This window comes from Lemur catta, chromosome 24 (genome assembly GCF_020740605.2).
Source record: "Lemur catta isolate mLemCat1 chromosome 24, mLemCat1.pri, whole genome shotgun sequence".
NCBI classification, from domain to species: domain Eukaryota; kingdom Metazoa; phylum Chordata; class Mammalia; order Primates; family Lemuridae; genus Lemur; species Lemur catta.
Window position 1 is genome coordinate 9,070,803 of NC_059151.1, and position 16,699 is coordinate 9,087,501.

The 16,699-nt window shown below is 37.4% G+C and overlaps 1 protein-coding gene across 2 annotated transcripts in view; it reads left to right on the plus strand.

Moving 5' to 3' along the window:
- Window positions 1-16,699, plus strand: part of BMPR1B (bone morphogenetic protein receptor type 1B) — a 161,925-nt gene that overhangs the window by 104,877 nt on the left and 40,349 nt on the right. Inside the window, exon 1 of one of the 2 annotated variants that reach the window (XM_045536734.1) lies at window positions 4,042-4,055. The exons of the other annotated variant lie outside the window; for it this stretch is intronic. The gene's annotated coding sequence lies outside the window, so the exon portion shown is untranslated. Of the gene's footprint in view, window positions 1-4,041; window positions 4,056-16,699 lie in introns of those variants that run through there. 2 annotated transcript variants of the gene reach the window in all.

Consider the following 16,699-nt stretch of genomic DNA (forward strand, 5'->3'; position numbering starts at 1 on the left):
TGTAATAGAAAAGCCAAAGAAGCTGGAAATATTTGCAATAGGAAAGTACATGTGATAGAGTCAGACAGCCCAGCTCTCAGGGCAGGCTAATAAGATTGTAGGATACACACTATTCTGGGTAGTTTTTAGAGATGAACACACAGTGCTATGTGGTGCATGCTGAATCTTCACCTGCCACCCAAAGACACTTTAGGGAGGATGGAATTAAGATTTTGGCTCACCCATCTGTGATGTTTATCTTTTTATATTTCTTTGTGATTTGTACCTATTTTACTGTTACTAAGTAGAATTAAAAACATAATCCACTAAGTTAATATGCCATATTAGAATAAAATACAACCTTTACTTAAATATATTTTGTGTAAACGATAAGCTCAAGGGAGATGCGTGTCATTTCCAGACTATTCTAATATGTTTGGTTTGGGAAATTTACAACTGCTATTCACTTTCAGCTTATATGACCTGTCTGTTTTTGTAATATAGTATAGTCTCCTTTCAGTCCACTCAAATCCCTTTGTCAGTAAACTTATTAATGCAAACTTTTCAGTGTAAATAATCTTATGTGTGTGTAATATTCATAAATATATAAATGTGGATTCTAGCCTTAAAATCTGCCTGAAATTATGTGGGTGAAATCAGCAACATTCACACACACACACACACACACACACACACACACATAAAATTTGTATCTATCTCTATGTACAGACATTTATATATATCCTTATATATTTTTTATATATCTTTATATATATTCAGCATCCTTTGTATTTACTATACATGATCTCGTGTATATGATCTACCTATCTATCTACCTGTCTATCTGAGAGCGTATAAACGATTTCCTAGTTTGTGGCCGGGCATGTTTGGATTTACTTTTATTCCTCCTGTTCATAACTACTTACGGTCTTAGGCAATGGGGGTTAAATGTCCTTTTCCCAGCTTCTTTATTAGGTAAGGGTAGAGTTGGAGGTAGTTAAAGGAATAATATGACAGAGTGTTTTGGGATATTCTGAAATTGCCAGAGCAGCCACTCGATTCTCTGCACTCGATTCCCTTCTTTAGGAGCATCTGTGGTCACCCTCTTTGTCACCCGTGCAGGGAATGTGGCGTGGGAAAGGCGTCCCTGTGTGATCCTACCACACGATGCTATTGACTTGGGTCATTTCTCTCGCACTAAATCGCTAATCTAGACAGGTACGTTTGGCTGAGTCTCTTCTCATCTAATTCGTTCACCCAATGTTCCTTCAATAAATACCTCTCAAGAGCTTCTGTTGACTGCGTGAATCTTATTTGGTCAGTCGTCACCGTGCTAGTTTTCTAACCAAGACATTCTGGAGGTTTCCGAGTCAGCAGTGTAGCTAGGGCTAGAAATCATGATTCCTACACCTGTCTGGAGACTGGTGATCCTGTTACACGTGTGACTTGGCCCATTGTAGGAGCTGGTGCCTGGTTACATGTTTTGTGTATAAGTTTTAGATTTTGATATAAAGGCGCAGACATAAGCATCTCAGGTTTTCCTTTCAGGGTTCTCTCGCCTTTTCTTCCCAACACATTCCTAAAACCTTTCTTCACCTGCGTTGATCTCGGCTGAGAAAACTGCTCTTTGATCATGGCCTGGGAGGCAATGTCTGAAGACAGAGTGTCCTCTGTTGGAGGGACCGTGGCCATCGCTGTGCTCTCGGCGTGTGGGAAGAGATGAGACCCCTGAGACCCCCAGAGAGCTGGCAGCGTAGCTCCCCCAAGATGGCAGGTGGGGACGAAGGACAGCTCAACAAGCAGGAATTCCGAGTTTAGTAGAGGGAGGCAAACGGGGACATTTCACACCTGGCGTTTCCTGACTTCTCAGCGGGAGTGGGAGGAAGAAAGGAGACATCTGGGTCTTGACGGATATTGAAGTTTTTGAGAAAAATGTTGGGAGATGAGATGGAGAAGGAGGCAGAAATGGATCTCAGATCCACTAGGCATAGTTGGTGCGTGTTCTCGAGAGACAACCACCCCCTGCTTGCTGTCCCCATGCGTAGGGATGTATTAGTCACGAGGGCCTCTGGGCTTGCTGCTCGTGAGAAAAGGCATGCTGCCAAAACGTGGTAGGTGTAGACATGAAACATACAAAGTTCACAGCCGCCCTTGACGTTGCAGCGGAAGTTAAGAGCATCATGGTGCATCCTGCTCTGACCATTAGCCGTGTCTGGGGCAGGGGCATCCAGGCACTGTGTGATCAACTTAGACAAACAAAAGGAGAAAACATGTTTTAGATTTTTGATCAGTAGCTGGAGGCTTTGTGCAGTCGTGAGACATTTTTGAGGTTTGTAAAATACCAGGAACATTTGGCAAGAAGAGACAGGTTTTGTGGGAATAATTTGTTACTTGTGGACTGTGTGTGTGTGTAAAAAGGAAAGGGTTCTATAAATACAGAATGTTTTGAATGAATGTTACTATGATTGATAATGAGTTTTTAAAGTATAAACTGATGGGATTGTTTGGGATCATTAATAAGCATTATCAGAAATCGGTGGCGATGTTATTTTCCACAGAGGTTGTGCTAGTTTGCAGTCCCACCAGCAGTGTAGGAGTGTTCCTGTCTCTCTGCATCCACACCAACATCGGTTGCATTGGGACTTTTTGGTAATAAACCATTCTCACTGGAGTTAACCACACGTACTCACTATTAAATTGGTACTAACTGATCAACGCTTCCGTGCACATGTGGAAGTAACATTCATCGGGTGTCAGGCAGGAGGGAGCGGGGAGAAGGGGATGGATAAATTCACACCTAATGGGTGCGGTGTGTACTCTCTGGGGATGGGCACGCTTGTAGCTCTCACTCGGGTGGTGCAAAGGCAATATATGTAACCTCAACGTTTGCACCCCCATAATATTTTGAAATAATAATAAAAAAGACGTCTATGGCGATTAGGTCGTTTCACTGGTAGGCAGAATTTTTCTAATCTTGATTGGAAACCCAATCGTTTATTGGCAAGAATTCCCTTCCTGTCACTATTTTTAATTAAGAACATGTCATGTTTATGTTGTTGTTTGTGTTTTATAGAGGTTTTGAATAAAAAATACACAGTTTTTTTGTTTGTTTGTTGTTTTTATCATGAACACTGGTAATTCCAGATTTGAACGTACTCCTGCCATCTTTGTGTGCCAGGCTCGGTACACCAGCAGCCAGAATATGTGTTGGATTTCTTAAGAGCGATGGCCATTAATGTGAGCCAGTTACTCTGAAGTATTTGTTACTGACAACCTAACATTTAATTTTTCTGTGGACTGTCACAGTTTTGATAATATGACAAAAACTTGTATGTGTTGATATTGAGTATTTTATTGTTATTTAACCTGTTGTATTGTCAGTGAAACAGAACAGGAGAGGTGATATTGGAGACAACATTAAAGGTTTGCTAAGAGGTGGCAGTGAGTTTGATGTTCCTGGCAGAGATGGCTTTGCACAATACTGCTAAGGAATAGAGCTAATGAGATTTGGGATGTTTTTAAAAATTAGCATTAGTGTAATATTCCGTCGGGGAGCATTTGTCATGCTCACAAGAATGTGTCGGTCGAGGGATCAGATTCCAGGCCACCTCCCGTTTGTTTCAGTAGCTGACACAACACACACCTGTGTGTTTTCTTCGCTGACCTCAAGACTGTTTTGAAAAGCTTCTGACATTGGGAAGTGGGAAAAAGAGCACATTTTTATTTGTTTGCTGACAAGTAGAAAAAATAAGTTCTAAATGGAGTGTTTCACCCATATGTGGTGCTTGCAATAAGACCCTTTATGTGTCTCATATCCTAATCAATTGTGGACTAAAAGCTCCAAGGTTCCATGATATATTTAATTATGTAGTGTTTTCCTTGAAGCATGTTAAAACATGCCAGAAATAGACGTGTGTGTGTGTATGTGTGTTTACAGTCAAGTGTAAAATAGCACTCAAGTGGTTTTTTTTTTCTTGCAGGGACTCATCTTAGAAATTCTCTCTCCTAATAGTTGTGAATAGGAATAGTGATGATAAAGAAAACTGACCCAGTTTAACTGCACCTTTTACATAGTGGTAGGTAAAGCTTTTCTTGATAACATATATAGGCTGAATGTCATTATTACCATAAATGTTGGCACTTAAGAGCAATGTCTGTCCAGTTTCAATTAATTTACTTTGAACTTCAAACTACCGTGCAGTAACTCTGATAAGTAAGCTGACCTTTTAAAATATGTTATATATTTATATGTTACATTTATATTGTAAAATACAATATAGAATATCTGTATATTTTAGCATCCCTGGCATCCCCCGTTGATTTTTGTTAAATTCACAGATTTTTCTTTTCAAAATTAAGGTCTGCTGGGTTTGACATCAGCAGCTTATTCCTTGCAATCTCTTTAATTGAGAAGTTGCTGCTGTTTATTCTAAAATGCAGATAAATGGCTTTCAGCACAATGTTTACAGCTGCATAGCTCCTGAAGTGAGTCGGCATTATCAGCTAGAGTCTCCATGCCATAACTAATGATCTCTCTGCTTGTCCATTCCTGCTGGTGAGGCCACACTGAACTCTGCAGAGGGAAGAGCCTGGCACAGTGGGGGGTGGGTGCATTGCTTTGGGTGGCGCCTGTAGGACAAGGCTTTTTTTGCCCCTTGTTGGTGTGAAATGGGAAGAGAAATACATCCTTATTATGATTTTAGCATGCATAAAAGCTGTCCCAAAGTGCTGGCTTCTTAGAGCTGGCATGAAGAACTTTTAGGAAGTAACTATTTGGGGGATTTGTTTTAGTGTAGATTATCTGTTTACTTAATAATTAGCATAATTTTAATACTTTTCAGGCTATTTGACTTGATAGATAAGCGAATGGTGGGAGCCACTGGGAAATTTTCATATTATTACCAAATAGCTGCTAGGGTTTTAATGATGAAAGGAAATATTTTTTGTCTCCCAAGAAAGACAGAAATAAAATAAGTAGCTTTCAGTTGTAAACTAATCATTTATCATAAATAAATGGTTCATTCTGAAAGGTCATGATGCTCTTTCTTTGGGGGTCTGGAGGGGGTGGAGCAATAGTGAGACTTCTGTCCTAGTGAGGATCAACAGGCTTGGTGACCATAGTAGTGAACCAAGTGTTAGCAACCTCTGATTATTGGCTGGATTTTTACATGGAGGATAGAGCATGCTCTAGATACATATAAGGAACAGTTTCTTTATAGCTGAAGTATTAAATAATACATTCTGGTAATATACTGTGTTTGATTTCATATGTTCTTTGTGAGTGTCAAGAACTTTCTGACTGAAGTGACTATTTAAGATAGCCATTGTCTTTTGCCCACCTTTTGGTATTATGATTATTTGGGAGCATTTTGGTCATTTAAATATAGAGTGTGAGCAAGTATATATTTCTTACCTTCTTACTCTGATATTGAAATTTAAGATCATCTCCCCAGCGTATCAAAATATTTCAGAGTAGAACAACATAACACTTATAGATACAGCTGTCTTATGTTTTGTGGCTTAAAAAAAAAGAAAAATCTGAAGGGTTTGTGAGGAGTAATTATTTTTCATGTAGTATATTAGATACAGCTCTTCCTTCCCTTCCCTTCCCTTCCCTTCCCTTCCCTTCCCTTCCCTTCCTTTTTTTTTTGGTGGTGGTTTATTGTGAGCGCCCATATTGATAATTATTTAAAAGAAGAGGAAGGAAACATTTTGACCTTAGAATAAAATGTGTGGTTGAGAACATTATTGGCATAAATGAGGAGATACCCATTGGATAAAAGAATAGAAAGAAAGAAAATGTAAAGGTCTAATTAGTGAGGCTTTCGAATTCTGAACCGCTGAGGTACTAGGTGTTATACAACTAAAAAATAAGCCAATAAAAGTGCTTTTGGAGCATGTTTTGAAAACTGAAGCCATTTGTTTATCCAAAGAGGGACGGCATGAGCACCGCCAGGCCAGAATGTTCCCGTGTGTGCCATGCCCAGATGTAAGATAACACAATTATTATAATAACATAGTTTCAGTTCAGATCTTTCCTCAGTGTTTCTGCCCATAAGTCAACAAGATTGTGCTTTGGCATCTTTTGCTCCTACAAATCAAAGCAACATAGATGGTGGTTCAGAATTTCAGCACTATTTTAATGGCCAATTATGTGTAATTTTAGAAAAAAATTTTTTTTCTTTTGTCTTCAATTATCAAAACTCCATGTAGTCTAGTCTCACACATATCCAGGACCCAATTCAACTGTCTTATTTTACTTTGGATGAGCAGCCTGGATTAATGGGAAGAGTTGGGAGAATACTGATAGGATATCTCTTGGCACACTTCCCAAGTATCAGCCTCCGTCCGTTGGCCTCATGGTGTTACTTGGCATTGAAAATGCAGCATCATCTTTAACTCTAGTGTCTCAACATAAGGGAAAACTATAAAACTTGTCAAATTCTTATGGGAGAGAATGTTTTTATGTGTACAGGAATTTCTTTCGACCCTATTGCTCTTAATATATTCCCTCTCCATATGTATATATTTTTTTCCTAACAAAATTTTTTATGCAATGTTTGGCTCAGCAGGTAATTAGTATTTAAACAACAAAAACAAAAATAACTTAAAACTTTTAACATACTCATTAATACATACATTTAGATTACAGTTACATTTTATAAGTGATATATTTTTCTTCATTTCAGCTCTTTTTGTGTATCTAAATGAACTGTGTTTTTTAACCATCTGCTGTTAGGAAAGGGTTTCTATTTTTTGGATAAGGTTTTAGGTTGTTTACAGTGGCACAAATATACTCAGAGGACAGATAGTTTTGTGTTTATATAGAGCATAAAAGGAAACAGAGTAGAAATTTGGTGTGAGTGATCAGTCAGCTGCCCTTTTATGACAAAAGGACAGAAACAGAATTGGTGACTTTTCTGCCACCTCCACCAGTTAGATTTTAAGGTTCATAAGCCACGGTGGCATTTCCTCTTCATTGCTTCAAGCCCAAAGTGCTTAGCCTACAGCCTGTATATGATAAATATTTCTTAAATCAATTTGGACTTCTCAGCAATTTTAAGCTGGCCTTAATAAATATTTCATTCTGGTTTAACCACATATGATGAATAGAATAATCATGTCTCAAATATGAATTTTTATCAACATTTTTAATGAGTCAAGTAAAATGATATGGATGGTGAGTTTAATAAAAAGATAGAAATAATGGCCCTCATGTTATCTTCGGTTTTCCCAACATTTTGAAAGTTCCAAATTTTAAAAGGAATTTGACACTTAGTAAAGGCAAACCTCTTTAAAGAAATATTTCTAAATGTTTGTGTGGCTGATCAGTTTGTGAAATTGTGCTTATTTTAAGATGCACTGAAATTGCAAGTTGAAATGCCATTATGAATGTCTGAAGGGTATTATAAAAATAGACTGCTAGATATTTAAATGATGAATTTTAGATATTTTCCTGCCTTGCGTATAATCGGAGACAGCTTCTAACCATCTGGAAATGTTACATAACACTTTGTGGTCCATGACTTTTTCTTTTTCTTTTGTTTCTTTTCTTTCTGTCTGAGGTTTCTTTTTCTCTTTTACCTTCTTCCCACTGTCCTCTGCCATGGATCCTGGACATAGCTCAGTGCCTGACCAGAATAATCTCTCTTGCCAGCTTGTAATCAAAGGCAGAAAAACAGCTGAGCTGTATTAGGCAGGCACAGTCTGGACTGCATTTCTTAACTGCTGAATAACACAGCACAGGTGCGGGATTAGTGCTGCCTACGGTGCTGGGCTTTCTGGTGGAAGCCTCTAGCAATTCTGTGCCTCCTCCCGTGTCTCCCATCCCAGGGACCCTGGCAACCATATATCAAGCGTACAGAAATCAAAAGTGAGTAGTGGGAGCAGCTTCATATCTTACAGAGGCTGTTTTTTCTCCTCCAAAAAAATCAAGATCAGTAAAGCCAATTCTGGCACAAGCAAAAGATGTTAGAACTTAAGTCTTTCTTGACATAAAGGGTCGAGGAGAATAATTCAAGGGATTCAAAAGTTTTGTATACAAAAAATCCCCTGGCAAGAAAATACAGTTTAGCTAAACTGTCCTGGCAGTGGGTAATACAGGTTACTTTTAAACTAGTTAAGTTCTTACATATATTATTTGAATTTTTGTGTTGTGTGTATTAGAGTGTGTTTGCCCCTACATACTTTTTTATCACTGCCATGGTTAGAATCAAGGGTTGTGGCTGTGTAAATCCTTGTGGTATAATTTAATTTTTTATGGTTTTTGATGTTATGAATTCTTGTACATCAATGACACACAATTCTAAATTTCATATATTATGAAAGTCAAGGTTGCTTTCTTGCAAGTACGGGTTTTAAAAAATGCAGAATCATTTTCAAAGTATAAATTTAATGACTTTAAATATCAGATCAAATGATTGTTTTGAAAATATAGTTGCTAAGTCATTTATTTTTGACCAAGAGATTTATAACTTGTTTTAGCATGGTATACACTTGGAGAAGTAAAGGCAAGTATATTTTAATAATTCATGTCATTTTTGGTATCTTAGAAAGTTTTTCTGTGAAGTATAATAAATGAGGATAAAAGCCATGTGGACAGCAGTACAGGTTGTAAACAATTTTCTTTGGTTTGTAGTTTTTCTCTTAAAATTCTATAATGGCTTTCTAATTTTAAAATTTTATTTTTATTCATTTTGTTGTTGGTTACCATTATTCCATATTGTTTCACTAGAGATAGACCTTTAAACTCACCGGGATGATAATAATTAATAATAGTGTATTCTAAGTTTAGTTTAAAAATGTATATATTTATATTCGATATTTGATACCTGAAATATTGGAACATTTGAAATAGCAGTACATTTGGGTATTTTTAGGCCAATAGGCACCTTAACTAAGGTATCCTTTAACAATTATCCTATTAGAGGATACAGTGAGGATTAGAAACAGAGGTTCTGGATGCTTCCCAGGGTTTGTCTTGGGGGAAAAAGAATAGCATGAACATGGTGATTTGGTTTCTGATCTGTCTGGCTTCATTGTCACTTCTCTTCTTTCCATAAATGAATCTGTTCAGAGTGATTTTCCACATTAGGTTATCTTGCGAGTGCCTTGCAAAGCTTTGGTGCGGTGGCAAGTTGAACATCCACTTCGATTAGCTTCAGAATTCTGTGAAGCAGAGTCCTACCAAGAAACTCCACTGAGTAAAACCTTAGCTCCTGGCTTGGAAATCTGCCAAGTTCTAGTTGATTCTTTGACATTCTTGTCAAAGAGATCATGGTTCAGTTTCTTTTTCTAACAATGTGGACCTGAACTGACATATGAAATATTTTAAAATACAGAGACATTTCAGTTTTTGAATCCTCCCATCAGCTGTGATTATATTGTTTGGTGAGTATGGTTTCAGTTTCATGTTAAATATCTTTAAACATCATGGTTACTTGCTTGTCAAGTTCATTTTTTTCTTATGTTGATGATTTTATTTAAAACATTATAACCAAGTTATATTGTAGAGAATTTTCAAAGGTTTTTAATGTATGTAAACATTTTGGTTGAGGTTCGTTAAATTCAAAAGCATAAATAAAACCTAAGGGAAAAGCTACCTGTTGTTTTAACTTTAAAGAGAATAATTGTGATGTCCGAAGAAATTTAATTGCTATCATAATTAATTATTCTGACTCAGGTTCATAACTCTGTATCAGTTATGTACAACACAAAAATAAATGTATGTATTCTCTTTTGACTTTTATATAATATTTAATCTTTTCATGATTTGCTTAGGTCGTAATCTGGCATTACATAAAATAAAACATTTGAATGATTGAAGCTTTAAGTCTCTATCCAGATGTCTTGGGTGTGTCTTGGCAGGGTTTTTATAATGTAAAATGTTGAAAACATGATTATTCCACATAAGCTGAGTGACGTGGTAATGTGAATGTGTGAATATGATGAAAAGAGAAACAATTGCCAGCGAATATAAACATGTACAGATATTGTGGGATAAAAGCCCTCAATTCTAGAGAGAGAATGTATTTCTCTTAACTTACTTATGAGTGTCAACAATGAGCAGCTGAAATAGACAAAACTGGCGAAATCCCTGGTTTTGGCACTTACACTTTCCATAAAACATACTGGTTGGTGACTGCCACCCAGAGCAATCCGTAATGCGCTCGCATCCAGGACTTAGTTGACAATTATGTGTGGCATCTGTTTTATTGTTTTCCTATATGGGTTTTTGGTTTCCCATATGTAGTTGATGTGTCTCACCGTGTTCCACGTCTGGTCGCTCTGTCTTAGCAGCAAGAGTGTCATTTTATGGAGGGCACTGTCAAGTTTGCCGGGGAACTGTGTCATGTAGATGGATTTAATGATTGTTTGCTCTTAATAAATAAATCCATTTACGCCAATGGATTTATTCATGAATAAATCCATTCATAAGAATATGTTAGTCATCCTTGAACAAAATTTCAATATGTTCCTTAAACCAGAAAGCTCTGTGTTTTTATAGAATTTTTGCTCGTGGCGATGAATCTAGAAAGGAAGGGAAAGCAGAAGGAAGTGAAATGAAGCGAAAGAAGGGGGAATTGAGGGGAAGAGGGAAGAGAGAATCAGGAAGGGGAAAGGGGAATCGGTAAGAGAGGGAGGAAAGGAAGAGAAATAGAAACTGGAGATGAAGGAGTAGGGAAAAGGAAGAGAAAAAAAAAGATAGGAAAAGACAAAAAACCAGAAAAATAGAAAGACGAGGTTGAATATAGGAAGCTTGAGCAGCAGAGAAAAGAGCAGTTGACCGTCACTGACTGTCATTATGTGCAGAGAGGTACGGTAGATGTTGATCATGTCATGCCCTGCACGCCAGCCAGTGAGCACTGTCCCTCTCCTCTTCCATAAGGAAAGTTTGTCACTTGCTAAGGCCACGTAGCAAGGAAGTAGCTGAGCTGGGTTTTGAACCAGTTTGCCTGTTTTACCCCACATCCCGGTCAAGTCACCTGCTTTGTCACCTGATGTTTCACCCCCTTCACAGCACGCCTGGGAACTTGCCACCAACATCTGCCATTCTGTCTCTCCTCTGACTGCTGTTGCAGGAGAGAGTCCTGTGCAGGTGACATCACAGTTAGTGTTAGAAAGTCTGCTCTTCTCCTACCTGAGACTTTGCTCTAGTATTTTTGAATAGAAATTATATTTTGTAACTTTCCAAGAGACACATATTCCAAATTTTTATTATTTGGTTCCATGTTATTTACATACACACACACACACACACACACACACACACACACACACACACACTAAGTTTTGCTGCAAACAACATAGAGGTTGATTTATTTGAAAATACCTTAGTATAATGAAAGAGTTCTTTAGGTGATGAAAGTGAAGGTCATGTCTCTTGAATGGAAAAACTTAGTCAATTGAGTTAAATGATTCAAAGATTAAGTGGGGAAAATAGAAATTAGTTTTCTGTTTAAACTCACTCTCTGATGTCACTAAAACAGATCTTAACAAGTAATATAGTTTTTAAGCTCTGATTCCAGTTTGATTCCTGTATAAATTAGACTCTTCAAAAAAAAAACAAAAAACCAGTGTACCCACTGTTTTGCTGTTTTGGTTGAAAAACGAAATGAGCATTGATTTGCATTGTTTGTAACATTGTGAACAGGGGTAGGATGGGCCATCCCCGAAGCTGTTGCTAGCCAGTTCAGTACCTTAAAATTCTTCTTCCACTAGCCTTTTTACCCTAGATACTTAAAGTACAAACTTGTGTGATATGAATTTTAATTTATTTTCTTGCTCCTGCCTGCCCTCTGCTGTAAATGGTGAAGAACATTGACAGTCCAATTTTTAAGTTATTCAGAGTTTAAAAAAAGAAAAGAAAAAGAATAAAGGAGGATGGATTATTCGTAGACCTTGTGTGACATAAGATAATTATATGTCACTTTTCAAAGAATTATGAAGATGCATATCCATTTCTAAGCACATTATTTATTGAGTTTTAATATTACTTGGATTATCTCTATTCAGAGATATTTTTCTCTATGTATTTAAATGTGATAATGGATTCTCATGTTCTTCTCACTGTGATATATAGAAAATCTCATATCCCAAATTTAAAATATTTATGGTATTTTTGAAGTGATCAGAATGTTACTGAGAAAAAAAAGTAATTAAAAGTAAACACATTTAAAATATACTTTTGGAGGTAATGGATTAATATGAAAGATAAAATTATTTGTTGCCATGTTGTACCTTTGATTTGTAATATTATGAATTCTTTTTTTATCATTTTATTTTGTCGTGTTTCATTTTTCCACATGTAAAAATCATATGCAAGAATATATAATAAAAAATATTTTGGAAAGAAATGATTAAATACTTGTTTAAGAACAAGTTATTTTATAGTGTATATATCACTTGCCGCTCATCTTTGTCTGGTTTCCAAATAAGTACTTTTAAGAAACTCTTTATAACTCCTTCTGTTCCCTGCAAGAAGAGATTACATAGAATACTTGGATGTGGTTGAAAACATGAATGTAACTGCAATATATTCGAGAAAAGATATTCAGGATAGTCAAGAAAAATAACTTTTTAACCTATGTAATTAAGTGGAAGTCGCAATATTACATGCTGATCATTAGCTTATTTCATTAAATTTGATTAATTTGTTTAAAAATCTGTAAGTCACTTCTTTTTTTTCTCTTTCTTTCTTTCTAGCTGGGACAGGTACATGCCTGCACACCTGGATAATTTTTGTATTTTTATAATTTTGTGTGTGTGTGTGTGTGTGTGTGTGGAGTTGGAGTCCCACTATGTTGCTCAGTCTGGTCTCAAACTCTTGGCCTCAAGCAATCTTCCTGCCTCAGCCTCCCAAAATTTGCTATGCTTATAGACATGAGTCACCACCCCTGGCCATAAATCTGCCTCTTATATGTGAGAATCATAAAAATATAATTTAGTTATGATTCATTAACACACACATAAGCATATCTCATGAAAAAGACTCTGTGGTTCATTTGCACCCTAAAAATCTAGTGATCCTCTGAAAAACGAGAACGAGTTTTAGATTGGCTTCCAAAAGGCTTACATTTTATTATCATGGTAATTTGGATAGTTAAAAATGTTGAGTTTTTTGGAAAGATTGGAACCAATATTTCATCTTTACAATTTTTATATGAAGGATGGTTCTTACCCTGATTTGCCCAGTGTTTGACAGCCAGGATTTGTCTATATAGGTTGCTTGAAGCTACCAGACTCAGATATTTTTCTTTAATAATTGAAATGGTTAAGTAGTTAGTGCAGGATGTTCTACAAAATTACTACAGAATAGATGGTTGATAACTAACAATCTGGAATGAGAGATGTAGATTTATTGGCAGTTTAAGTACACATGCATGCAAACACGTAAAAACATGTTAAGCCACAGGCGGATTTAGTGTAAACTGCAGGCCGTTAGCTGGTCCAGGGGTGAATCCCATAATGAAGGTTAGCTGAGAAGTTCGTTCTTCTTAGCTAGATTTTCTTTGTCGATGTCCTGGTTCTTCACTGTTCACTGATGTGCTTTATTTTGCATCAGGATACGAGACTAATTACTTCTCTGTGTTGAAGCGACAAGCAATTTGCAAATGCATTTAAATAGCTTCGGCTATGATCTGTTCTGATTTGCTAGTCCGTAGATCTATGCAGATTTTTTTTAAAAAAACATCCTCCCAATTTCTCCCTCTCCGGCAGCATTTTTTCATGCTGCTTCTGGTATTTTCCTCTGTATCTCTAAATTCTTGGACTACTACCTCTTCATTATTGCATGTTAGGCATTACCTTTGACTTTCCACTATTGAAGGTGAGAACTTATTTCTTCTTACTTTTGTACCATTCCTACCCCTACTGCCTATGTACATGTTTCTGTCTCCTGCCCTGTATATGTAGGAGTTGAAATATTTGTTTCCTGATGTCTTACATTCCCATTACAAATCCATTTCTAACCTCTCAGTTTACATTTGAAAATACATAAATCATTCTATTAATTTCAACATCTTAGAGATCTGTCTTCTAGTCTTTTTTACCTGTCTTTGAAGAGGCCTGGCTGCTCCTTTGGTCCAAGGCCTAGGTCTCATCTTTTTATCCGCATTTGCTGTTATCCTGGGTATGTACTTTACCTTCCTCTTGAGTTGGATCTCCTATTAGCAGAAACCTATTTCTTCTGTTTTCTTGTTTATACCTTCATTTGAATGGAGTGTCTCTTCCAGTAACTTTCTGGATGGGAGGTAAATTTTTGAGACCCTGAAAATATTAAAATGCTTTTTTCCTATCCTCACATTTAATTTATAATTTGCCCAGGTATTGATTTCTAGATTTGGAATACTTTTCCCTTAGAATTTTGAAAGCATCATTCTGTGATATTCTAGTTTTCAATTTTGCTGAAGGAAAGGTCAATGCCATACTTATTTTTTAATATCTTTTATCTTACCTTTCTCTCTCTCACTTTTGCCTCTCTAGATAAAAAAATTTAAGATTTCTGGCCAGGCATGGTAGCTCACTCCTGTAATCCTAGCACTTTGGGAGGTCGAGGATTGCTTGAGACCAGGAGTTTGAGACCAGCTTAAGCAACAATATAGCAAGACCCAATCACTCAAAACAAACAAACAAATATATACACACACACATTAACCAGGCATGGTGGTGCATGCCTGTAGTCTCAGCTACTCAGGAGGCTGAGGCAGGAGGATCGCTTGAGCCCAGGAGTTTGGGGTTATAGTGCACTATGATGACACCACTGCAGTAGCCTAGGCAACAGAGTGAGACATTGTCTTAAAAAAAAAAAAAACAACAGCAAAAATTAAGGTCTTCCTTTGTCTCTAGAGTTATAAAATTTTACAGTGGCATACCTTAGTGTGGGTCTATTCTTCCGTGTTTGGGTTCTTTCTTCCATTCTATGGGTTCATGCTATGCTATGAAACTCAGGATTTTCAGTTATGGGAAATCTGCATGATTTATTTCAATGATTTCCTCCCCTCTATTTTCTCAAGTCTTTCTTTTTAGAGCTAATATTATTCAGATGTTGAATTGCCTGGGTTGATGCTCTAAGTTACTTAATTTTTCCATCTCTGTTTTTTATGCTGTTATAGGAGATTTCCTAATCCATATCTTTCAGTTTACCTGCTGAGATTTTCACTTACACAATCATATTTTAAAAATTGTTTATTCGTTATTCTTTTTATAGCAACGTGTTCTTGTTTCGTTGATGTAATTTTTGTAAGATGAGAGTATTAATAATAATTTTGTACGTTTCTGTTTCCTTTCATATAATCTGTTTATTCTGGGTGGATTTGCTCTCTATATTGGTTTTGGATGAGTGAGGTATTCTTCAGATATGTAGTGACCCCAAATTAGTGGCTCGCATGTAAGAATGGAGCACAGGGTTAGAGCTTGTCACCAGGGGGCCTTACTGTAGGATCACATTCTAGGGCTATTGCATTGGGAAACTTACAATATCCCTATCTTTAGGCTCTCTGTTCTTGCTCTGGCCACCGGTAAAGAAGGCATACACCGAGCTGCATTGGGGTCTGAAAGCCATGTTGTTAGGGTAGGAGATTAAGAGGCAGGGCTCGAGATTAGGTGCAGGTGTTACAATAAACAACTTTCAAGCAGAAGCCAAGGAGAGGGGCTGACAACCACAGGCAAGACCCAGCTTTGATGGGCTCGTTCGCTGTCTCTGCCACCTTGCGTGAACTCTGGTTATTTACAGCATCATTTACATCGTGGTTTTAAAATTTTTCTACCCTTGAAGTTGCCGTGACAGTTCCAAAACAAATATATAAAGTATGCAAATGGGAGGGAACCTAGTTCTAGAAATTACTACCCAAATTCCTAGTAAAAGCCCACCCCGTGGGCTTGAATATTCCTCCTGTCAATTACTAAGCCTGCAAAAGACCTAACACTGCTTCCTCTCATGACAGCTGCCAGGTCTCCTCACGGAGAGTGTACTTTTGCTTTCTGCGAGGGTTTTGCTTGCTTGGCTTACATGGTGCGTCCTGAAATTCTTTTTCTTGACCAGCACCAAGAACTTGGACAAACCTCTACTGGGTGGCTGGTAGCAATGTGGGGAAGAAGGACTGGAAGAGCCAACATCCAGTGTGATGTTCACGGAATATGCCCTTGAAGGGGGTTCTCCTCCTGCTGTCCTTGTGCTTGGCGTCCTACAGTCCCTGGCTGGCTGGTCAAACGGGACAATAAGGAAGGCATCTCCACGATATGTGGGTTAGATTCACCCTTCTGGTCTTCCGCAGGGGTGGGGAGGGAATACTGCTAGCTTACGGGAAAGGCTATCTGCAGTTCCAACGACTGTAGTTATAATGATAGATTTTCAGCCTCTTTCTGTTTTCAGTATCCCCTTCACCCTCACTTTTAAAAGCACCTTGGGGATACCACTTTGGGAGGCTTTTGAGGAGAGAGTGGTAAAATTGTTTCGCTGCTTGTCTTCTCCCCACATTGGGCTTAAGAATCAGCTTTCTTGGCTTTGGTAAATCAGTCACTTCTGGTCCTTCTGTTTTTCAGGCTTTTATTGCTATTGCTAGTGTCTCCCCTCTTGCTCTCTTTTATATTGTAGGTTCATTTTTTTCTCTTATTGTAGTGGGATTTCATACTGGAATTCCCTGTAATGTACCGTTTTCATAAAAAATTATGCTTGGGGCTGGGTGCAGTGGGATTACACCTGTAATCCCAGCACTTTAGG